We start from the raw sequence: 26,347 nt of genomic DNA, 5'->3' as shown, positions 1-26,347 counted from the left end.
TTAAGTCAAAACAGTGGAGATATATTCACATTTACACTGTATGTTAAAAGCAAGTAACAAGAGGGGGCGTGGCCAGCACCTGGGATGTGAGGACGTGCTCAGCCTGAGCTCCGTCCGCACCGCACACATCCTGACCAGATCCTGCTATCCAGGCCGACATCCGAGGGTCCCATCAACCCCCACAGCACCCAGGGAGCACTGTAACCATCGGGGGATGGTCAAATAGGGACCACCGATGGAGGAGGCTCCGGGATTCGATCCGCCGTTACCGCCATGCAGGCCGCAGCAAAATGGCGCCGAACAGCATGAGGGGATCACACAGCGACAACTGCCTCCACATCCACACCTTGGAAACAGCTCAAGGGGAAGGGTGAGTCACAGAGATCCCCCCCTACCTTAAGCCCAGAAGACCCTCTCTTGCTCTCCCCTGCAGAGGGACAGGATCCTCAATCCCCCAGAACAGACAGGGAGGATGCAGGCCCTGCAGAGCCATCCCTAGCCCAGATCATGGCAGCCATGCAGCACAGCCATGCATCTCTCACCTCACAAATGGACACTATCAAGACAGAATTATCCTTTTTGAAACAGGATGTCCACAATATCCGCCATAGAGTGACTAATGCTGAACAACGTATTAGTGACATAGAGGATGAGGCACGTCCCTTGCAGAGCTCTATGAGGGAACTGCGGCAGGCTCATGAGTGCACTACAGATAAGATCACTGATATGGAAGACCGCTTAAGAAGAAACAACCTGCGCTTTTTGGGGTTCCCAGAGGGTGCTGAGGGCAAAACACCAGAAACATTCATGGAAAGATGGCTGTTGAATGAGTTTGGGGCCAACACCTTTTCACCAATGTTTGCCATAGAAAGGGCACACAGAATCCCCATGCGCCCTCTGCCACCTGGGTCCCCACCGCGTGCCATGATTATAAAGCTGCTCCACTTCCGAGACAGAGAGGCTATTCTTAGAGTGGCTCCAGAGAGGGGCAAAGTTTTCTTTAATGGCAACGGCATCACCATTTTCCCAGACTTCTCCGTAGCTACGCAGAAGCAGAGAGCCACTTTCCTGGCAATTAAACGCAGGTTACGGGAGCTTCATCTTCCATATGGCATGTTATATCCTGCACGTTTGCGAATCATTTACCAGGGCAAGGCATCACAATGGGTGGACACTTTAGGACGTCCGAATTGCAGGAACCAGGATAGGAGATCTCCTCCACGGTAGTGCCTCACCCTGCATGCAGCCCACCAAGCTACCTTCACTATACCCCATTGCCGGTGGATAAGAGAAGCATGGAAATGAGGAGACCTGGAGGGGCCTTGTTTTTGTTTTGTTTATTTTACCACCTCTACTTCATCTATATTCACCTACACGCAGCTGATATGGGACTTTGTATCCTGCATCCCCTGAAGTAGAAGATACATACACCCCCATCTACATACAGCCGATACGGGACTTTGCATCCTGAATTTCTCTGAAGTAGAAGATACCCCCCGTGCTATTTTTGGATGCCAATCACTAGTATATCATCCTCTCTGTTCTTCCCTTCCCTTTTTCTTCTATTGTCATTTTTTATCACTATGATTCTTCAGGCCAAGAGATACCACACATTTTTTTAATTTGTGCGGACAAATGCGGATGGAGACCCAGAGTTGTGGACTTTTACACATCTCCGGAGACTAGTTGGTTAGGGGTCTGAGCCATGGCCCTCCTGCCAAATAGGTTTGGTTACGGGAATAAAGCTCTCATATGTTGGGGGATGGGAGCCGGGAGGGTTAGGGAGGGAAAATCTGTTGGGGAATCTTTTGAGGGGTTTTGCTTTAACGCCATGGTTATCTACAAACTACACTGGTATTCCATTGTGTATGTATACTTTAATAATGCTTTTTTGGTCCTACAGTTTCTACAATCTAAAACTGAGATTCATGGATTGCTGATTAAAATATCAGAGATGTTTATATTTTGGTCTATTTCTCAGGGCTCGCTGGACCTCCTCCGGGGATGGATTCTGGCGAGCAATGAGAAATGGGCTCAGGTAGTCATAAATTGTTTATACACATGTCTAAACTCCGTGTAGTCTCATGGAATATTAGGGGGCTCAACTACAAGGTCAAAAGGTCATTGATGTTTGAATATTTGGTGAGACACGGCCCACATGTGATCCTCCTCCAGGAAACCCACCTACAGGGGTCAAGGGTAATGGCTTTAAACAGAGCAAAAATTGCCTATGCTATACATTCTACTTACTCCACGTATGCCAGAGGCACGTCTATCCTTATAGCAAAATCAGCACCTGTCACCATAAAACATATTAAAACTGACCCTAACGGGTGTTTTGTTATTGTGGTACTTGAACTGTGGGGTAAACCCTATACGGTTACAAGTCTATATGTCCCACCACCCTTTACTAAATTGTTTTTCGACCGGGTAATGTGTTCCCTTTTGGCAATAGCAGAAGGCCCTCTGCTGATAGCAGGGGACTTTAACACAGTACTCAATAATTCTATAGACAGATTCAAGTGCTCTACATTGCCCCCCACACCCCTATGCTCTTTTTTAACCCAATTTGACCTGGTGGAGACCTGGAGGTGGAGGCATGCGGACGGGAGGGAGTACTCGTGTCAGTCTGAGACGCATGGTACTCTGTCCCAGATTGATTTGTATCTGGTTTCATCTGAGTTGCTGAATAGGGTGGTTGAGGCAAAATATCTCCCTAGGGCGGTGTCTGACCACTCCCCTTTAATGGTGGACCTTGCCTTAGCCCCCCCCCACCTCATACCACATGTGGCGACTGAGCCCATTGTGGCTAGCAGATCAAGTGGTGGTAGATCAAAGCACAGCGGAAATGAAAGCATATTGGTTGCGTAACCGTCAGAATGTCTCAGTCCCATTGACCTGGGATGCCTTTAAGGCCACCACACGTGGCATCTTTGCGATGGTGATTGGGCAGGCCCGCAAGGCATCCCAGTCCAAATTAAAGGAGGCGGAGAAAGATCTCAGGGCAGCAGAGGCCCCTTATTCCACAGCCCCTACCCCAGTGACATATAATACATGGAAACATAGATCCAGAGACCTGGATCTAGTCCTTTTAGAGCGCACTCAGAAGAAATTGCTGTATCAAAACCAGCGAATCTTCGAGTTTGGAGACAAAAATAGCCGACTACTAGCTTATTTATCTAGGCCTGATTATCAACCATGCAGAATCCCAAGAATTAAGAATATAGTAGGTACAGTAGTGGAACAGAATGGGGAGATAGTAGATGCTTTTGTGAAATTCTACTCTTCGTTATATGCTACCAAAGCCCATTATACTATTGTAGAATTAGATGATTACTTGGCTGACATTTCGCTACCAAGGCTTGAAGAAGAGCAGGCCTCACTCCTTGACGATCCACTAACAGAGGAGGAGATTGGGGAAGCCATACAGTCCTTTGCCAGAAACAAAACAGCGGGACTGGATGGCTTTCCCATAGAATGGTATATACAATTTAAGGAACTTTTAATACCTCATTTACTAAAAGTTTATAATTTTGCTATAAAAACAGGACAGTTACCGCCCTCTATGTCAGAGGCACTGATTGTCCTCATCCCCAAACCTCATAAAGACCATCTACTTTGTGAGTCATATAGACCAATATCACTCACGGGCATGGCCAGAGCGGAGGCTGTTGGAGAGGACTGTGTGCAAGCCTGTTGCCCACCGATTATGGGCCCTAGCATTTGAGGTGAATGAGAAATCCAGTCTGAACTGTATTAATCGGACTCAGTCATGTATATATTGTATGGGGACTCCTTACTGTATATTTGTGTCCCTGAAGAGGGAGGGGGGATTCCTCCAGCAGCCCCCTGCTGATAATACTGATTCATTCTGTTGGGACACATCCTGTGAGGAGATGCTGGTGTTATCAACATGTGTTTATGTTAATTGAGAGAGCTGATCACATTAGCCACCAGCACTGGCTAATAGACGAATGGTCTAGGCTGAGGAGGGGGGAGATTGTTGTTTGTATTGTTAATTGTATTAATGTGTGAAGCTCGGTGCCCACAAGACTGTCATCTGGTCTGGGTACATTTTGTAGTAAATTAGGTCATGTTAATTAGGTTAGCTTTGAGTTATCCCTGCTGTATAAAGGTCTGTGAGATCTCAAAATAAAGGCAGTTCTGATGTACTCCAAGACTGGTGTTGTCTAGTTCTTGGGGTTCCTATAGCCAGATCCATTGGACTCGTGTTCCAGAACTTAGGAAGCGGTATATGACGGAAGCACTCAAGCGGAGTGTGGGGCGTTCCGTGACATTGGTGGCAAGCAGCGGGAAAGCTTCCTGAAGTCTGAAGTCTGGGACATCCAAACCTCCAACTGGATCCAAGATCAGCATAGCAGACTTCAGTCACCCCAGCGGAGATATGGACCTGGCATCAGAATTCCCGGGGCTGCTGCGGATCATCCTTTCAACGTACACCAGGACTGTGTCTGAGGATGAATACCTGGAGCTCAGGCAGCTGATTCGGGTGGAGCTCTGGATTGCAGCCCTCCGTCTCGCTGGTATAAAACAGGGCAAGTGCTTTCCAACCCAAGAGCAACGGGCCAGTGACCAACGGGCATTGCGGATGGCATTCCTGGGAGAGCAGCCCCAGGAGCAATGGGTGACTGAGTTGGACAGGTTGGTCCAGCAGGAGATAGAGCTGGACAATCGATATCGGGCTCTGCAATGGCACGCAGAGGAGGGATATTTAGGGGAGACAACAGAATGCTCTCCGGAGGGATATGACTTTGGTGGCCCTGGATTGCTGTGGGAGAACCTTACAGATCTTTTTATGTTTGGCGATGAAGGGGAACCTGACCTTGAGGACATGAGAGACTATAGAGAGTCTATGATCGGTCTTGCAGGGGTCTCAGAGCTCAAACCTGATCTGGACCATTTGCTAAGGAAGGAACAGCATCTGGAAAAGGCATACAGGAAACTGCTAGAACAAGTTCAGCAGCATGCCAGAGAATCGGCAGTGGAAAATCCGGAGATTGCCGTCCCCAAACCTGAAGTGCTGACAACAGGGCAGAGCTCTGCTAACCTCTGTCCAGAAATGATAACATCTTCTGGGTTCCATGGACAGGAGATGGTGAACCCCTATTCCCCGACATCAGTTGCAGAGACATGGGATTTGATAGACTTTTCCGCTGAGGAAGAACAACCTGATGAGCCTCCAGCAGAAGAGCTGCTATCAGGGCCAAAGTTCACTGTGTTCTGCCCAGCACCAACAGTGGCTTCGGCCTTCCTGAGAGAAGAGGTAGTCGGCCTTTCTCCCACAACACTGACAGGGACATGTGATTTTCTGCCAGCAGCATCTATGGAGTTAAAACAAACTTCTCCAGCTGAAGATCTGGTAACTGAACAGAGGGTCCAAGACCTCTGTCCCACACTTTTACCACTTCCAGAGACTGGGGATTTAATAGACATTTCTGTAGAGGAGGAACCACCTAGCAAACCCCCAGCAGAAGTGCTGGCAACCGGACAGAGGGTCCAAGACCTCTGCCCCACACCTGCAGCAATTGTGGAGGCTCAGGGTGAGAAGATGGCAATCACTTCCCAGCAGCAGATACAGGTGGAGAAGGGAGAGGAGGTGTGTGTTGTCCCTCCCCAACAGTTGGCCAGGGTGGAGGAAGTGGGCTTTCCTCCCCAGCAAAGATCCGTGTACCTGGGAGACAGTACCATCGACATGTCGTCCCAGCAGCCAGATGAGGGAATGGAAAAGGAAGCAGCCGGCTCACCTCCCCAATGGCAGCTACACAGTTTGGGAGTGGAGGAAGCCAGCTGCCTGCCCCAACAGTTAGCCGGAGCAGAGGATGCGGAGTCCCCAGCAGAAGTGCTGGCAACAGGGCAGAGTGCTACCAACCTCTGCCCAGCACCGGCAACAACTACAGAGTTCCAAGGAGAGAATGCAGTCATCACCTCACAACTGCAGCTTGATCTGGTGTCGGTTGATGGGGCTTCAGTCCCCACCTGTATACCCCAGGAATGCTGGGCAGTCGGCCCGGATCCCCAACAGCAGGATGGAGTGAGCCCAGTCCCCCTGTCTTCTCTCCAGCGGCAGAAAGGATTCCAGGGAGAAGAGCCAGTCCAGGCCTCTCCCCAGCGGCAGATATGTTCTCTGAGAGAGGCAGAGGATGGCTGGGTGAGTAATGCACTGTTTGGGATGATTTGTTTGGGGTACTGTGTGGGTACAGGCAGTAGAGGACTGGAACTATGGACTAACTTCGGAGTCAACCCGTCTGGGGTCTCCTCCTGTGTTGGTCTCCTGCCGAAAGGGGAGAAATGTCACGGGCATGGCCAGAGCGGAGGCTGTTGGAGAGGACTGTGTGCAAGCCTGTTGCCCACCGATTATGGGCCCTAGCATTTGAGGTGAATGAGAAATCCAGTCTGAACTGTATTAATCGGACTCAGTCATGTATATATTGTATGGGGACTCCTTACTGTATATTTGTGTCCCTGAAGAGGGAGGGGGGATTCCTCCAGCAGCCCCCTGCTGATAATACTGATTCATTCTGTTGGGACACATCCTGTGAGGAGATGCTGGTGTTATCAACATGTGTTTATGTTAATTGAGAGAGCTGATCACATTAGCCACCAGCACTGGCTAATAGACGAATGGTCTAGGCTGAGGAGGGGGGAGATTGTTGTTTGTATTGTTAATTGTATTAATGTGTGAAGCTCGGTGCCCACAAGACTGTCATCTGGTCTGGGTACATTTTGTAGTAAATTAGGTCATGTTAATTAGGTTAGCTTTGAGTCATCCCTGCTGTATAAAGGTCTGTGAGATCTCAAAATAAAGGCAGTTCTGATGTACTCCAAGACTGGTGTTGTCTAGTTCTTGGGGTTCCTATAGCCAGATCCATTGGACTCGTGTTCCAGAACTTAGGAAGCGGTATATGACGGAAGCACTCAAGCGGAGTGTGGGGCGTTCCGTGACAGTCCTCATCCCCAAACCTCATAAAGACCATCTACTTTGTGAGTCATATAGACCAATATCACTGATTAACTCATACGTTAAGATTCTAGCCAAGGTGCTCGCCCGGAGATTGAACTCAGTCATTACCACCATTATTGGGGCGGATCAGACTGGATTCATTCCAGGACGATCAACGTCCATAAATTTACGAAGACTGTTCACAAATTTGCAAGCCACCCATGATGTTGTGGGGACCAGAGCGGTGCTAGCCTTAGATGCGCACAAGGCATTTGATTCGGTCGAATGGCCTTATTTGCTGGAAGTCCTGGCGAAATTTGGGTTTGGAAATACCTTCATCAAGTGGGTTCAACTGTTATATTCAAAACCTACCGCTAGGCTGCGGATAAATACATCAGCAACCGATCCGTTCCTGATCAAAAGGGGTACCAGGCAGGGCTGCCCCCTATCGCCGTTGCTATTTGCAATTGCGATAGAACCTTTGGCGGCACTGATAAGATCCAGCGGGGAAATAAAGGGACTGACGATTGGGGGCCTAGAGGAGAAAGTGTCTTTATACGCTGATGACATGTTAATATACTTGGCGGACCCCCAGTCGTCTCTCCCAACCCTGCTGGAAATTATTCGACAGTTTGGCCTCTTCTCAGGGTTTCAAGTTAATTGGGATAAATCCCTATTGTTTAAGATAGATAAGGAGGCGGTGTATACACTCCCTCCCTCTTGCCCACTACAGATAGTTGACTCTTTTAGATACTTGGGAGTCATGATCCAACATCCTCTTTCCTCCTATATCAAATATAATCTAGACCCACTTATTAACAGAATGAAGACCACATTAAAGACATGGACCAACCTCCCCTATTAGGCAGGATAAACATTTTTAAAATGATATTCCTCCCACGTTTCCTGTATCTCCTGTGCAACTCACCAGTATACGTTACAAAAATCAAATTTAAAGAGATTGATTCGATCCTTATCGCTTTCATTTGGAAGGGGGGAGCAGTGAGAATTGCAAAAAATACTCTTCAACTGCCGGTGTTGGAGGGAGGGCTGGCATTACCATGCCTCCAGACATACTACATTGCCGCACAACTGGTTCATGCACATTGGTGTTTTTTCCCTGAAGCCAACAATGCGGCTACGGCCCTGGAAGCGGCCATATTCACCTCTTACGAATCCCTACAGTACCTGGTCCACCGTCTATCTCTTAGAGGGAGGGAAAGCACTAAAATCCTTGAAATGACTCTACGAATTATTAAACTAACTAAAATGCTGCCAGCTACAGAACATCGTACCTACTCGCCAAATACTCCATTATGGGGGAACCCAAATCTACAGGAATTCGCCCGTAGGACAGATGGGGAATACTGGTCGAAAAAAGGGGTAAAAACCATAATGCATTTGTTCTCAAACAATACGTTTCGGTCATTTGAGGAATTTCGCCAGGACTATCAGCTACCACGCACAGCCTACTTTCTTTACTTGCAAATACGCCACACGGCAACCACGCAGTTTGGGTTGCGCAATATAACTGTTCAATTATCTCCGCTAGAGCACTTACTAATAGATCCTTCTCATGACAAATTGGTCTCCACATACTATAAAACTCTATTGCACACCACAATGCTCAGACTCAGTAACACGCTTGATAAGTGGAAAGCTGATATCCCCGAGCTGACGGGGGACATCTGGCAGGACATACTTCCCCTCCAGGTCCCCTCTGTCATCTCTTCCAGGGATAGGGTCATACAGACCAAACTATTATATAGAGCATATTTTACGCCATCCTTATTATTTAAACTCAGCAAACTTCCATCGGCAGTGTGCTCCAGATGTAACATTGCGGATGTTACCTTTTTCCATCTGATGTGGGAGTGCACTGAGATCAGGCGGTTCTGGTCAGGGGTCACTGCTTTTATCAGTTCCTTGACTCAATTGCCTAATATCTGCAACCCTCTGAGATGTTTATTAGGATATGTGGATGATGAGGGTATATCTAAAAATAAGCAAACATTCTTGAGAATTGTACTGTTTTATGCCAAAAAATCGATCACTATTCATTGGAAATCACAATCCCCACCTACGATAGCATTCTGGCTGAACATTGTTAATCAGGCTATACCGCTATACAAACTAACATATGAAGCCAGAGGATGCCCAAAAAAATTTCATAAAATATGGGGTTTGTGGACTAGTTCTGAAAATACTATTACACCTGCCATATAAAGCTCATAAAGAAATTACAGTTAATGCTACAAAGTTTAATAGAAACTGAACGGATATATACAACTGCACAATATGATAACATATATGCCAAATGTATGCCAGTGTCTTGCAATCTGTTTTGAAATGAGCGACGTTCGCTCAGAATATGTGTATTTATGTTTGTTTGTTTGTTTTGTACCAAAAAAAACAAATAAAAATTTACCTTTAAAAAAAAAAAGCAAGTAACAAAAACACAGGAAGCCAGGATAATCCACGATCTGCGGCTCTGACCGGAAGTGACGCAAAGATGTTCAGAAACTCCACCCTACGCGTTTTATCATCAAGACGTCATCTGGAGTGGCAATCTTGCTACACTTTCTGTCCTTTTATAGCAGGTGGTGACCCAGATGAGCCCGATCACGTGATAGCGGCAATTTTTGGATGGTCCGAGAAACAGAACAAGCTTCCTATTTGTCTCATGTACTACAGCAGGATTGCCCATTTGAACTTGTATACACAATATTAAGGGTCTAAAGTCAGTGTATCACCTCATACCCATGCTGATATGCTGCCTCTGCAGCACTGCACATGCCTCACTGTATTTTTCTGAGTGGGTGGATTTAAACTATTTGTCAACTTAGTCAATCCGTGTTCTGACCGGAAGTCTATTAAATTGGTAATACGGGGTCACCATATGTTATAAATGTACAGACAAACACCAATATGCAATATACATAGAAGAAAATTCCTGACATTCCAAAAAAATATAGAATATAAAATTAAAATTAACATCTTGCTATTAGAGCGGTCCAGTGGGTTATATAAATGAAAAATAAAATAAAGAATATGTAAATTAAAGATTAAAAATTAAAAACAACATCATGCTGTTAGAGCAGGTCCAATGGAATGGGACACAGAGTATGATAGAAGGTAAGAAGGTACATGGATAGATAATGTTCTATAGAGTTATAATGAATTAATGCTTAATAGATCCAATATAAGCCGAGTTAAAACATCTGAGCGTGTTCTTAAAGGTGTATTACCCTAAAAATATATTTTCTAAAAAATACACATTTTAAAAAATACACATATTTGAAAAAAGTCTGTTAATAAACATAGAGCTTTGGAGGTTATTCCTAGGGTGCACTGCTGTCTAGGGCGCCTGGCCACTGGTGTTCCTACTCTCTTCTCTCTGACAAACAGGGGTCTCATTGTTCTGCCCACATACTGTTTGTGACATGAGCATTCCATAATGTATGTTACATGGGTGCTAGTACATGTTATTAATTCCCTAATTTTGTATTATCTTTATGTAACTGTAGATGTAAAGCCTGTTCTTTTTCTGTCTGTTTTCTTACTGACTCTGCATGGAAGACATTTTCCACATTTATAGAACCCTTTTAATTCCTTGAACATTTTTATCTGTCTTGGTGGGACTAGGGCATTATGGACCAATCTATTTCTTAAAGAAGGTGCTTTGCTGTAAATGAAGGTGGGTCTTTGTGGCAGTATTGTTTTTTTTTCAAATATATGTTTTTTAATAACGTCCAACATGGGCAGAGACAATGCAATACAAGCATACAACCCCACTATAACAACAACATTACAGAGAGAAGGAATAGCAGTCAGGTTTCATATTTACAGTTGAGCATACAGTTTCGTTACAGATATTGCCTCTTTGCTAGGTTGACGTTAGGTGGTAAGGTATATATAAATATGTACATTCTGTATATATATTTACCAGTCTGAGGAATTAGGTAAGGAGCCCTGGGGTCCTTTCATCTTCATATGCATTTCACATTTGCTTCAGTATTGTTTTTAGGACCTTATCTTATTGCAGGATGGGCCAATGCTTTTTGACTACCTTTTCCAAGGATTTGTACTGTTTATTGTAGCCAGTAAGAAAAGCCATATCCATGTATTTTCTCTTCTTCTTATCCTTTCTTTCATCTATCATCGTATCCCTGTTCATCAATTTGACCCTTTCTTCTAGAATCAGCAGTTCTTTCTTTTTATATCCTTTTTCGATTAACCTGTTTATTAATATGTTTGATGTGTTTGTTATGTTCTTCCTAATCTGTTTGGTTGCTACAGTTTCTATACAGATGCATTAATTGGCCTTTGGGTATATTTCCTATCCATTGCGGATGTTGACAGCTGTTGGTGGGAATATACCCATTCCTGTCAGTTTTTTTTTTTAAAGTCCTAGCACATAGGTTGCCATTATATTTATGCACTTGTAGGTCTAGATAGTCGATGCTCTGTTTGCTCCAACTTCCTGTAAAGGTTATCCCCTAAATATTTTGGTTAATTTCATCAGAAAATTCTTGTAACTCATCTTCAGTACCTCGCCATATTATCACGATATCGTCAATGTACCTATGATACAGTTTAAGGTTTTCTCCTCTTAGACTATATATCTGTTCTTCTTCCCACGTATTTAGGAACAAATTTGCTATGCTGGGAGCATATTTTGCTCCCATCGCCACCCCTTTTGTTTGGGTGTAGTGTTCTCCCTTCTGCCAAAAATAGTTAGGGCTCATTGCCAATTTTAGCCCTTCCAGTATGTACTTTATTTGTTCTTTGTTCACTGCTTACTCCGTCTTCTTGTATAATGTTGGTATACAAAGAATTTACAATTTACTAGGATGTCTTCTTCTCCCGATTTGAAAATCCTTAACTTTTAAATCACTTGCCTACTGTCTTTCAGATACGATTTACCTTCTGATATCATTGGCTGTAGATATTTGTTTAGATATTCTCCCAACCTGGAAAAAAAGTGAATCTATCCCACTGATTATTGGTCTTCCTGGAGGGTTTTCTTGGTTCTCATAGATTTTTGGAACATAGTAAATGACTGGTGTTTTTGCTGAGTCAGGAATTAAATATCTTGCTTCTTTTTTTGTTAGGAATCCTTTCAATCACAAAACGAGCCAAAATTAATTTTTTTGCTTGACACTCTCCAACCTGCAGGATGAACACAGATATAGACCTAAACTGTTTCATCAGCAATTTTTGAACAAACCCATGATTAAATACAAAATTTGGATTTTAAACGGAACATGGTTTATGCTTATATGATATCTTTCACACAATTTAGCCACTTCAGCCCCGAAAGAATTTGCCCCCTTCCTGACCAGGCCATTTTTTGTGATACAGCACTGCGTAGCTTTCACTAACAATTGCGCGGTTCTGCGATGTTGTACCCAAACAAAATTGATGTCCTTTTTTCCCCACAAATAGAGCTTTATTTTGGTGGTATTTGATCACCTCAGCCGTTTTTATTTTTTGCGCTATAAACAAAAAAAGTGACAATTTTGAAAATAACACAATATTTTGTACTTTTTGCTGTAATAAATATCCAAAAATTTAAAAAAAATAATAATTTCTTTAGTTTAGGCCGATATGTATTCTTCTACATATTTTTGGTAAAAAAAAAATCTCAATAAGCGTATATTGATTGGTTTGCGCAAAAGTTAAAGCGTCTATAAAATAGAGGATAGATTTATGGCATTTTTATTATTTTTTTTTTTTTTACTAGTTATGGCAGTGATATGCGATTTTTATTGGGACTGCAACATTGCGATGGACACATCGGACACTTTTGACACTTTTTTGGGACCACTGACATTTATACAGCGATCAGAGCTAAAAGTCACTGATTACTGTATAAATGTCACTGGCAGGGAAGGGGATAACACTAGGGGGAGATCAAGGGGTTAACTGTGTTCCCTACAGTGGGGACGGAAAGTATTCAGACCCCCCAAAAATTTTCACTCTTTGTTATATTGCAGCCATTTGCTAAAATCATTTAAGTTCATTTTTTTCCTCATTAATGTACACATAGCACCCCATATTGACAGAAAACACAGAATTGTTGACATTTTTGCAGATTTATTAAAAAAGAAAAACTGAAATATCACATGGTCCTAAGTATTCAGACCCTTTGCTCAGTATTTAGTAGAAGCACCCTTTTGATCTAATACAGCCATGAGTCTTTTTGGGAAAGATGCAACAAGTTTTTCACACCTGGATTTGGGGATCCTCTGCCATTCCTCCTTGCAGATCCTCTCCAGTTCTGTCAGGTTGGATGGTAAATGTTGGTGGACAGCTCCCGCCGCGAGCTCTGTGAGTAGGGTCGTGGGTCCCGTGGACTCGATGTCCGCGGGGATACCCGCGATCGTCTCACGGAGAGGAAGGATGGGGAGATGCTAATGTAAACAAGCATCTCCCCGTTCTGCCTAGTGACACTGTCAGTGATCATAGCTCCCTGTGATCGTGAGCTATGATCAGTGATGTGTCACACACCGCCCCCCCCCCCACAGTTAGAACACATCCCTAGGATACACTTAACCCCTCCCTAGCCCCCTGGTGGGTAACCCCTTCACTGCCAGTGTCATTTTTACAGTAATCAGTGCAATTGTATAGCACTGATCGCTGTAAAAATGACAATGGTCCCAAAAATGTGTCAAAATTGTCCGCTGTGTCCGCCATAATGACGCAGTCACGATAAAAATCGCAGATCGCCGCCATTACTAGTAAAAAAAAAAATTATTAATAAAAATGCCATATAACTATCCCCTATTTTGTAGACGCTATAACTTTTGCGCAAACCAATCAAATGCTTATTGCGATTTTTTTTTTTTTACCAAATATATGTAGCAAAATATGTATCGGCCTAAACTGAGGGAAAAAATGTTTTTTTTAATATTTTTTTATATATTTTTTGAGGATATTTATTATAGCAAAAATTGTCGCTTTATTTTTGATTATAGTGCAAAAAATAAAAACCGCAGAGGTGATCAAATACCACCAAAAGAAAGCTCTATTTGTGGGGAAAAAAGGATGCCAATTTTGTTTAGGAGCCACGTCGCACGACCACGCAATTGTCAGTTAAAGCAACGCAGTGCCGAATCTCAAAAAGTGCTCTGGTCTTTGACCAGCAAAATGGTCCGGGGCTTAAGTGGCTAGAGGAGGAGACCGATCATTGTTCCTACTTAGTAGGAACACACGATCTGTCTCCTCTCCCCTGACAGAATCGGGATTTGTGTGTTTACACACAGATCCCGGTTCTCGCTCTGTCACGAGTGATTGCGCATCAGCTCCGGAGACACACGCGCCTGCTACAGATTCTTAAAGAACCGCTGTACAGCTATGACGGTTCGCCCAAGGGAGCCAACCTGCCGCAGTATAACTTTGTATATAAGTATAACTGCAGCGGCTGGTCAGAAAGCGGTTAAAGTCTCCTTATAGTACCTTCTGAATATAGTTGCAAAGTTCTCAAGTAATATTAGGGTTTGCAATATAGTGTATTCTAGACACACCCAAATTAAAGCACATACCATTAGCGTAGTTTTTATCCTTAAAATTACCAGTAGGAATAACCTCCAAAGCTCTATGTTTATTAACACACTTTTTTAAAATATGTGTATTTTCTAAAATGCATATTTTTTAGAAAATATATTTTTAGGGTAATACACCTCTAAGAACATACTGCTTATATTGGATCTATTAAGCATTAATTCATTATAACTCTATAGAACATTATCTGTCCATGCACCTTCTTACCTTCTATCATACTCTGTGCCCCATTCCATTGGACCTGCTCTAACAGCATGATGTTGTTTTTCATTTTTAATCTTTAACTTACATATTTTGTATTTTATTTTTCATATATATATATATATATATATATATAGATAAAACCCACTGGACCGCTCTAATAGCAAGATGTAAATTTAAATTTTATATTATATATTTTTTTGGAATGTCAGGAATTTTCTGCTATGTATATTGCATATCGGCGTTTGGCTGTACGTTTATAACATGTGGTGACCCCGTATTACCAATTCAATAGACTTCCGGTCAGAACAATCACAGATTGACTAAGTTGACAAATAGATTAAATCCACCCACTCAGGAAAATACAGGGAGGCATGTGCAGTTGTCAGGCTAGGAGTAGATAACAGGTAACAGTGCAGGTGTGCTGATTATGCAAAGAGTTCAAGGAACAAGAGTACATACCATGAGCAGATCTAAGCAGAGCAGGTCAGCTTGGACTTGTAGTTCACCGCTGCAGATGAAGGTAGGTGTTGGCTGGACCTTGTAGTTCACCGCTGCAGATGAAGGTAGATGTTGACGGGACCTTGTAGTTCACCGCTGCAGATGAAGGTTTACAGCAGAATCAAGCAAGCTTAGTCTAGGCAAGCTGGGTCATATACAGGTAGATCAGAGTCCAAACGTTACAGAATCAGAAGCGAGCAAGCAGGGTCAAAACTAGCCGGGTCATACATGAAATATACAGAGAAGATATCAGCTGGTTCTAGCAGTAGCACACAAAGGTAACAACAATCACAAGCACTGATTGTGTGGTGATACAGGTGATTTAAAGGTTAGCTGATCAATCACTGTTGTTTCCCAGGTAAAGGTTGTGTCAGGAGAGGGTCTTAAAGGGATCCTAGTACTGACAGTACCCCCCTTTTCTCGAGGGGTTGCTCCTGCACCCCCAGGCTTATTTGGAAAACGAAGATGGAACTTCTTAAGTCGGTCAGCATGAAGATCACGAGCTGGGACCCAAGATCGATCCTCTGGGCCGAAACCTTTCCAATGAATGAGATATTGTAAGGAATTGCGCACTCGTCTGGAATCAAGAATAAATGCCACTTCATATTCCTGACTGTCCAACACTTCCTAAGGTTCTGGTTCATTTACTTGGAGGCTGGAATGAACAGGTTTCAACAATGAAACATGAAAGACATTTGGAATGCGCATGGATGGGGGAAGTTTTAATTTACAGGCCACAGGATAACCACTCTTCGTAAATTTCATAGGGCCCTATGAATTTTGAGCCAAGTTTTCTAGATGGAACATGCAGGGACAGATTCCTAGATGATAGCCACACTTTGTCCCCAACTTTATATCCTGGTGCCTTGTCAGCCATTTTCTTAAAAGCCTGCACAGAACGAGAAATAGCACCATTAACATCGGACCAGATTTTCGAGACATTTTCAATCGTAGTGTCAGGCAAGAGGTCAATAGGACAATCATAACTGAGATGAGGAGGTAAAGTGTGAGCAATCCCTTTAGAAAACACATTCTGAAAGTCCTTATAACAAAGCGGAATCTGTTCCATTCCCACTTGACAGGCAGCAAATCGAACAGGGTGTTGGATGCAGTTTTTTACGCACTGATTGGACCAACCTAGAATATTTACTGTTCGCCAGTCAGTTACTGGATTGTGCTTCTGAAGCCAAGGAAGACCTAGGATCAAAGGAGTTGATGGAGAGTCAATGACAAGGCATGAAATCTTCTCCCAGTGCTAGGCCCCCAATTGTTACTGGAAAGGGTGAGTGGATTGGAGCACTAGATTTTGTGAGAGAGGCCGATTATCCACAGAAATCAGGCAGACTGGGCAATCTAGAGCATGAGTTTCCAAGGACAAGGAGCTAATCAGAGTCTTATCAATAAAATTCTCAGCGGCTCCAGAATCTACAAAGGCCAGCAGTTCATGAGCCCCTGTCCCAAAGTTGATAACAGCGGGTAAAAGTAAACGATTGTCCTCCTGGGGAGATGAAAGCAGACCTAAGGTGACCTCCCCACAATCACCTAGGTCCTGGAGTTTCCCGGACGTGTAGGGCAAGAACGGAGCATATGACCGTTGAGGCCACAATATAAGCAGAGTCCCATGTTACGCCGGCATGTGTGTTCCTGGGCAGATAAACGGATGGAGCCTAACTGCATTGGTTCTTCCTCAGATCTGGCACTGGAAGTGGAATAATCAGGTGGCAAGGGAGGTATATAATTTGCCACAGCCGTAGGGAGTTCTCGCCTCCTCTCCCGCTGGCGGCGGGCAATTCTAATGGCTAGACACATAGCCTCCTCCAGTGAGGCTGGGTAGGAAAAGTTGACCAGAGCGTCCTTAATTGCATCTGAAAGGCCTAATCTAAACTGGCTGCGGAGAGCTGCATCATTCCAGCCAGATTCCGGGGCCCATCTGCAAAACTCTGAGCAATACATTTCAGCAGTGGTAGTTCCTTGCTGTATGTTACACAGAGTTGATTCTGCAGTAGCAGCACAATCTGGATTATTATATAGCTACCGAGGGCTTCAAAGAAGGCATCTACTGTTAGCAGCGCCAGATGGTTTGGTTTCAGGTTAAAGGCCCAAGCCTTGGGGTCACCCTGAAGTAGCGAAATAACGATCTGAACCCTCTGAGTTTCAGGGCCAGATGAGGATGGCTTTAACTTGAAATATAATTTTCAGCTTTTTTTAAAGTTGCAAAATCCTTTACGGTCACCAGAAAACCGGTCAGGCAAAGGAATTTTCTGTTCAAATGATGGAATTTTTGTAGCGGTGGTAGTAGAAGGAGATTGCACCTTGGTGAGCTCTGTGGTTCCTGTGCAAACAACTGAGCCTGCTCAGGATGCACGATCGTCTTCCCTTTTTATGTATGGCTCGTGATAATATCAGGCTAGGAGCAGATAACAGGTAACACTTAGAGCACATACCATGAGCAGATCTAAGCAGAGCAAGTCAGCTGGGACTTGTAGTTCACCGCTGCAGATGAAGGTAGGTGTTGGCTGGACCTTGTAGTTCATTGCTGCAGATGAAGGTACTACAGCAGAATCAGGCAAGCGTAGTCTAGGCAAGCTGGGTCATAAACAGGTAGATCAGAGTCCAAACGGTGCCGAATCAGAAGCGAGCAAGCAGGGTCAAAACTAGCCGGGTCATACACGAAATATACAGAGCAGATATCAGCTGGTTCTAGCAGTAGCACTCAAAGGTAAAAACTGTATCACAAGCACTGATTGTTTGGTGATACAGGTGATTTAAGGGTTAGCTGGCCAATTACTGTTGTTTCCCAGGTAAAGGCTGTGTCAGGAAAGTTCTGCAGGGTCTTAAAGGGATCCTAGTACTATCAGCATATCAGCTAGGGTATGAGATACACAGACTTTAGACCATTAATATTGTGTATACAAGTCGAAAATGGGCAATCCTGCTGTACATGAGACAAATAGGAAGCCTGTTTTGTTTCTCGGACCAACTTAAAATGGCCACTATCACGTGAGCGGGCTCGTCTGGGTCACCACCTGCTATAAAAGGACAGCAAGTGTAGCAAGATGGCCGCTCCAGGTGATATCTTGATGACAAACCGCGTAGGGCGGAGTTTTTTCTGAACGTCTTTGCGTCACTTCTGGTCAGAGTCGCGGATCGTGGATTATCTCGGCTTAGTGTGTTTTTTGTTACTTGCTTTTAATACACAGTGTAAATGTGAGTATATCTCCACTGTTTTGACTTAATAAAACTTTTTAAAATGGTATTACATTATGGGAGCTTTCTTCTTCTACATGTGGGAGGCATGAAGGATCAAAGAACAAAGGAACAAAGCAAACCGTGGATCTTCAGAGTGCTGCACAGTGGCAGATACTGTGAATGCGCAATACCCCTGTGTGGGGTGAGGATTTCCGGTGAGTGCATTTCCTATAGGGGCACTGTAAAGAGCACCAGCACAAAAGACTGAAGAGCACCAGCATCACTTTTTGAAGAGCACATGTTACTTTTTTGGGGGAAATCATTTTTTATGCAATTTTTTCATGTATTGAAGGACTGCACATATATGTACATACTTACAAGGACTGTATTATTTGGCTACTATGTATTTAATTTAAAGGCTGAAGCACATAGGAATAAGAGCACTTGTCACTTTGAATTTATTATGTATTTTTTTTAATTTGCACAAGCACCAGTCACTTTAATATGAGCAGTGTTTACCTATATAGTATTGATCATACACTTATGTTTATTTAAAACAGCAACAGTAAGCACATTGGGAATCCATATATTTTTTTGTGAACAGCGCCACACCTACATCCTTCTCAACTATATCTTGTAGTCCACCTAGGTGTTTGTAGGGGCAGCAGTACTTTAATTATTTAGCCATTTGCGCGGAACCACCAACACACCTTTTTCTAGTTTTGAGGCATATCTGTGATTAGTTTTTTTTCTACACAATTAAATAATGAAATGAACATTTTCCAAGAGTGGTGATTCCATACTTTTTGCCAGGGGTTGTAAAACTCATCCAGTGAGCAATGAACAATGACATTTAAACATAAAACCGCCGCTTACTATAGCTGATGCTATTGTGTATGTATACAGTACATGTGAAAGCCTCAGTCAATGCCGCTCCTCGGTCCATGCCCCTTGACATGTTTTGCTCCACCCACTGGGGCTCAATCATAGGAGATCCCTTTGTGTTTAAATATTGCTGAGCTTCTTGCCGCAATGCAAGAGCGTACATGGGACCTATGTAACTCAGCACCCACATCAGAGGTAAGAAGAAAGCTTCTTCTTTTAAAGGTTGACTCTTTTAGGATTTTTTTTCAATATAGCAAAAAGGGTCACTTTAAGCCCTGGTTCACATCTTTGCATTTCCTGTGTGTCATATTTGCAGGGGCACAGCAGCCTATTCATTTGAATGGGTTGTTGTACGTGCGGGATACACAGGGGGGATACACAGGGAGCAAGTCCCTTTTTCCCACAGGGCAGCTGCACAGAACCGCATGGAGCTGAGCAGGGCTGCCGATAAGGGGGTACAGCTGGCCCTCCTGTATAGGGATGAGCTTCGTGTTCGAGCCGAACCCATGTTCGACTCGAACATCGGCTGTTCGATCGTTCGTCGAATTGCGAACGATATGGGCCGTTCGCGCCAAATTCGTGTGGCGCGTCATGGCCCATAATTCACTGCGGCAGCGCAGTGCATTGCTGGCTGATGATTGGCCAAGCATGCACTATGACCCGCATGCTTGGCCAATCACAGCGCCGCCTGAACAGAGAGCCGTAATTGGCCAAAGCCAAGGAGGCTTTGGCCAATTATGGCTCAGGGGATTTAGTACACGCCCCACACTATATAAGGCCGCCTGCACGGCGGCCCTGTGTAGTGTGTGTTCCGGCGTTCATTGAGAGAGAGAGAGAGACAGACAGTGACATTTGATTTGAGTTAGATAGATTAGGCAGAACAGTCAGTCAGTTAGCTGCACTTACAGTGTATTGTGTATATATATGCATCCCAGGTGTTGCATATATATATATATACACTGTATTCAGTTTAGCTAGATCCGTTCTTGTTATCTTCCTACTGACAGGCAGGCTTGTCTTGTTACAGTATTTACAGCTACCTGAAGAAAATTACTGGTGTTCCTTTGATCCTATTAGTACCACAGTCAGGCAGCTAGACTATTTACAGTTAGTGCAGTGTGTCCTGCTCACAGTGTTCAGCTAGATCCGTTCCTGTTATCTTCTTACTGACAGGCAGGCTTGTCTTGTTACAGTATATACAGCTACCTGAAGAAAATTACTGGTGTTCTTTTGATCCTATTAGTACCACAGTCAGGCAGCTAGACTATTTACAGTTAGTGCAGTGCATCCTGCTCACAGTGTTCAGCTAAACCTACAAGTTAGTGGGGTGCGTCCTGCTCACAGTGTTCAGCTAAACCTACAAGTTAGTGTGGTGCATCCACCTCACAGTGTTCAGCTAAACCTACAAGTTAGTGCAGTGCGTCCTGCTCACAGTGTTCAGCTAGATCCGTTCCTGTTATCTTCTTACTGACAGGCAGGCTTGTCTTGTTACAGTATATACAGCTACCTGAAGAAAATTACTGGTGTTCTTTTGATCCTATTAGTACCACAGTCAGGCAGCTAGACTATTTACAGTTAGTGCAATGCGTCCTGCTCACAGTGTTCAGCTAAACCTACAAGTTAGTGGGGTGTGTCCTGCTCACAGTGTTCAGCTAAACCTACAAGTTAGTGTGGTGCGTCCACCTCACAGTGTTCAGCTAAACCTACAAGTTAGTGCAGTGCGTCCTGCTCACAGTGTTCAGCTAGATCCGTTCCTGTTATCTTCTTACTGACAGGCAGGCTTGTCTTGTTACAGTATATACAGCTACCTGAAGAAAATTAATGGTGTTCTTTTGATCTTATTAGTACCACAGTCAGGCAGCTAGACTATTTACAGTTAGTGCAGTGCGTCCTGCTCACAGTGTTCAGCTAAACCTACAAGTTAGTGGGGTGCGTCCTGCTCACAGTGTTCAGCTAAACCTATAAGTTAGTGGGGTGCGTCCTGCTCACAGTGTTCAGCTAAACCTACAAGTTAGTGTGGTGCGTCCACCTCACAGTGTTCAGCTAAACCTACAAGTTAGTGTGGTGCGTCCACCTCACAGTGTTCAGCTAAACCTACAAGTTAGTGGGGTTCGTCCTGCTCACAGTGTTCAGCTAAACCTACAAGTTAGTGGGGTGCGTCCACCTCACAGTGTTCAGCTAAAGCTACCTGTAGAAGGTTGGTGGTGTTCTCATACTACAGGCAGGCAGTTGATTTTGCTAGCTGCAGTATCAGTACATATATATATATATATATATATATATATATATATATATATATATATACATATCCCAGCTTAGTGCAGCTACAGGCCATGTCTGGTATGTCTGGAAGGCCAAGAAGGAGAGGCAGACAGTCACAAGCCAATAAGAGAGGGCAAGCAGGCTCTGTGTCTAGTGCTGGTCATGGAGACGGTGCATCCTCACCAGCATGTGGCCGTGGGACACGTTTGGGCTTTTTTTCGGCAGCTGGCCGTGTTGAGCCACAACATGCGGAAGACTTGGTCGAGTGGATGACCAAGCCGTCCTCATCCTCCTCATCCTCTCTCACCCATGCCCAGGGTACTTTGTCTGGCAAAGCAGCGGCCTCTTCCCTCGGCTCAATGTCATCAGTGACTCCTTCCCTAGCCCCACCATGTCCTCCTGAGGAGTCCCTCGAACTGTTTGACCACAGTGTTGGGCACATGCTCCAGGAGGATGCCCAGCGTTTGGAAGGCTCTGATGATGATACTGAGCTCGATGAAGGCAGTAACATGAGCGCAGACAGAGGGGGTGCCCAAGAAGGACAGCAATCTGGCAGTCATGCTCCCCCTGCTGCAGCATACTGCCAGGTTTGCTCCAGTGATGAGGAGGGAGGGGATGATGAGGCCACTGACTCAACGTGGGTGCCTGATAGGAGAGAGGAGGAGGAGGAGGAGGCGGCACATCACCAACGAGGCAGGATGCCCTCCAGGGGCCAGCCTAAGGGCAGCACATTGACTGCATCACACCCCAAAGCTCCACATGTGCAGGGCGCTGCAGTCTCTGCGCGTTATTTAAAAAGTTCTTTGGTGTGGGCCTTTTTTGAGACGAGTGCATCAGATCGCACCGCTGCTATTTGCAACATATGTCTCAAGCGTATCTCGCGTGGCCAAAACATCTCCCGCTTGGGTACCACATGCTTGACCAGACATATGTTGACCTGCCATGCAGTTCGTTGGCAAGCGTATCTAAAAGACCCACACCAAAGAACAAAGAGGACCTCTCCTTGCTCCTCATCAGCTGAGATCTCCAACCCCACTATACCTTCAGTCCTCTCTGAGACCTGCACTGAGAGGAATGAAGGTGTAGAATTAGGTGTGTCACAGCCAAGTACTTGTGGGCAATCTGCTTTTGGTACACCGACGTCAGATTGTACCAGGCAAATTTCCCTGCCCCAGCTGCTGCACCGCCGAAAGAAATTTGCTCCCAGCCATCCACATGCGCAGCAGTTGAATGCTAGCTTGGCAAAATTGCTAGCACTTCAACTGCTGCCTTTTCAGTTGGTAGACTCTGCCCCCTTCCGTGAGTTTGTGGAATGTGCGGTTCCTCAGTGGCAGGTACCTAAACGCCACTTTTTCTCACGGAAGGCGATTCCGGCTCTCTACCGGCATGTGGAAGGCAATGTCCATGCCTCGCTGGACAGGGCGGTCAGCGGTAAGGTGCATATTACCGCTGACTCATGGTCCAGCAGGCATGGACAGGGACGTTACTTAAGTTTCATGGCGCATTGGGTGACTCTGCTGGCAGCTGGGAAGGATGCAGGACAAGGTGCAGTAGTGTTGGAGGTTGTTCCGCCACCACGCCTCCAAAATGCTAATGATTGTGACACACCTCTCTCCTCCACCCCCTTCTCTTCTTCTTCCTCCATGGCCTCTTCCTGTGCTTTGTCCTCGGAACCAGCGGTGCTCCGTAGCCATTCAAGGGGCTACGCAAGTACGCAGGCCAAAAGATGCCATGCGGTGCTTGAGCTGGTGTGCTTGGGGGACAGGAGCCACACTAGGGCAGAGGTTCTGTCAGCTCTGCAGGGGCAGGTTCAGAGGTGGTTGACGCCACGCCAACTTAAGGCAGGAATGGTGGTTTGCGACAATGGCACCAACCTCCTCTCTGCCCTCCGACAGGGACAAATGACCCATGTGCCCTGTTTGGCTCACGTCCTTAACTTGGTGGTGCAGCAGTTCTTGGGCAGGTACCCGGGCTTACAGGATGTCCTGAGGCAGGCCAGGAAAGTCTGTGTGCATTTCCGCCAGTCATATAATGCCAGTGCTCGGCTGACGGACCTCCAAAAGGAGTTTAACCTGCCCAAGAACCGCCTAATCTGTGACATGCCCACCAGGTGGAACTCAACGTTGGCCATGCTGCAGCGGCTGCACACGCAGCAGAGGGCCATCAATGAGTACCTGTGCGACTATGGCACCAGGACAGGTTCAGGGGAGCTTGGTTTTTTTTCCCCACGCCAGTGGGCCATGATCAGGGATGCATGCACTGTCCTGTCACCATTTGAGGAGGCCACGAGGATGGTGAGCAGTGACAGTGCATGCATCAGTGACACTGTCCCCCTTGTCCACCTGTTGGAGCACACGCTGCGTGGAATAATGGACAGGGCACTTGAGGCAGAACAGAGGCAGGAAGAGGAGGACTTCCTTAGCTCTCAAGGCCCCCTTTATCCAGACAGTGTTTCTGCATGCCCGCCGATCACACAGGAAGAGGACGAGGAGGAGGAGGAGGAGGAGGAAGATTGTGTCAGTATGGAGGTGGAGCCTGGCACTCAGCATCAGCAGCAGTCTTTAAGGGATCAGTCCCAAGAAACACATGGACTTGTACGTGGCTGGGAGGAGGTGGTGCGGACCATGTCGTCCTTAGTGACCCAGAGGACTCCGGACCAAATGCCTCAGCAAACCTACGCTGCATGGCCTCCCTGATCCTGCAAAGCCTGCGTAAGGATCCTCGTATTCGTGGTATCAAGGAGAAGGACCAATACTGGCTGGCAACCCTCCTTGATCCACGTTACAAGGGTAAGGTTGCGGACCTTATCTTGCCATCGCAGAGGGAGCAGAGGATGAAACATCTTGGGGAGGCCTTGCAGAAAGGTCTGTGCAATGCGTTCCCAGAGACTGGGAGGTTACAAACTCCTGTTTCTGGACAACGTGTTGCTGAGGCTTCGGTCAGTTAAAGAAGGAGCGGTGGAGAAGGTGGCCGTCTGACCGATGCGTTCAGACAATTTTTTGGTCCGCAGCCCCAAGGTATGATCGGTTCCAGCAACCATCACCAGTGTCTGTTTTACATGGTGCAGGAATACCTAGGGGCAAGATCAGACTTGGACACCTTTCCCACCGAAAATCCTCTTGGTTACTGGGTCTTGAGGATGGATCACTGGCCAGAGCTTGCACAGTATGCAATTGAGCTACTGGCCTGTCCTGCATCCAGCGTTCTTTCGGAACGCACATTCAGTGCTGCTGGAGGCTTTGTAACCAATCACAGGGTGCGTCTGTCCACCGACTCGGTCGATCGACTGACCTTCATAAAAATGAATCAGTCTTGGATCACCACCAGCTACCAAGCACCTGATGCTGATGTAACCGAATATTTTTTTTTAAATCTCAGATCACTTCAAAGACTGCCTATGCTGATGCTGAGTGACTATCCCTGAGTAATTATCCTCTTCCTCCTCAATCATCACGCTGATAGCTTGAAAGAACATTTTTGGTTCTGGGCGCCACCACCAATGCCTAAGGCACAATTTTTCAGCCCCTGTTTAACAGGGGCGTGTGATTACAATTTTTGATGCAATACTTTGCAGCAGGGCTCGTTCCTGCGTTCCAACTAGAGTGTCTGTGAGGGGTTGCAGTGTTGTAGCACCAGCACCAGTGCCTAAGGCCCAGTTTTTCTGCCCCTGTTTAACAGGGGCGTGTAATTACAATTTTTGATGCAATACTTTGCAGCAGGGCTCGTTCCTGCGTTCCAACTAGAGTGTCTGTGAGGGGTTGCAGTGTTGTGGCACCAGCACCACCACCACCACCACCAAAGGCCCAATTTTTCTGCCCCTGTTCAACAGGGGCATGTAATTACAATTCTTGATCTAATATTTCACAGCAGGGCCCATTTCTGCACCCACCAAGAGCGAGTGAGGACTTACAGTGTTGTGGCATCAGCACCACCACCACCACCACCAAAGGCCCAGTTTTTCTGCCCCTGTTCAACAGGGGCATGTAATTACAATTCTTGATCTAATATTTCACAGCAGGGCCCTGTGAGGGCTTATGTTGTTGTGGCCACAACAACACCTAAGGGCCAAATTTATGCTGAGTATATAGGGCAGGCCCCTACTTTCAAACATCTAACTTACATACGACTCCTACTTGCAAACGGAAGGAGACAACAGGAAGTGAGATGAAATCTACCCCTAGGAAGGGAAATTCTCTCCTGTAAGAGTTAATATGGGAAAAACATTTCTCCTTTCCACTGATGCTTTCCAATCCTTGTTCCACAAAAAAACCCAAATTTTCAAAAAACATTTGTCATTGGGACAAAAAGTGAGGTGAAATCTTCTAAAGAGGAGGAAAGACAGCAAAACAAATGTCACAGGGGTGATAACCCTTCCCTATGTTTTCCAAAAAGCTTAAAAAAGATTTTTTGGCTGGAGCTAAACACGTTAAAAATGTACCCGTTCAAAATGACAAACAGATTCTACTTAACAACAAACCTACAGTCCCTGTCTTGTTTGCACCGCCTGTATACTGCTGTTCAGAGTATATAGAGCCTTGTGGCCCCACACCTTTCCTTATTTTAACTTGGGTGCGGGGTTCCCCTTAATATCCATACAAGACCCAAAGGGCCTGGTAATGGACTGGGGGGTACCCATGCCGTTTGTCTCACTGATTTTCATCCATATTGCCAGGACCCGACATTACATTAAACCCGCAAGCAGTTTTAAATGAGATTTTTTCCTTTAAAAATGACATTTGGTGCAGGGACTGTTCTAAACACGGGAAACACGCGCCACTTTAC

This window comes from Aquarana catesbeiana, linkage group LG04, assembly GCF_042186555.1.
Source record: "Aquarana catesbeiana isolate 2022-GZ linkage group LG04, ASM4218655v1, whole genome shotgun sequence".
NCBI classification, from domain to species: domain Eukaryota; kingdom Metazoa; phylum Chordata; class Amphibia; order Anura; family Ranidae; genus Aquarana; species Aquarana catesbeiana.
The sequence above is the reverse complement of the archived record's forward strand: the minus strand, read 5'-3'. Positions refer to the sequence as shown.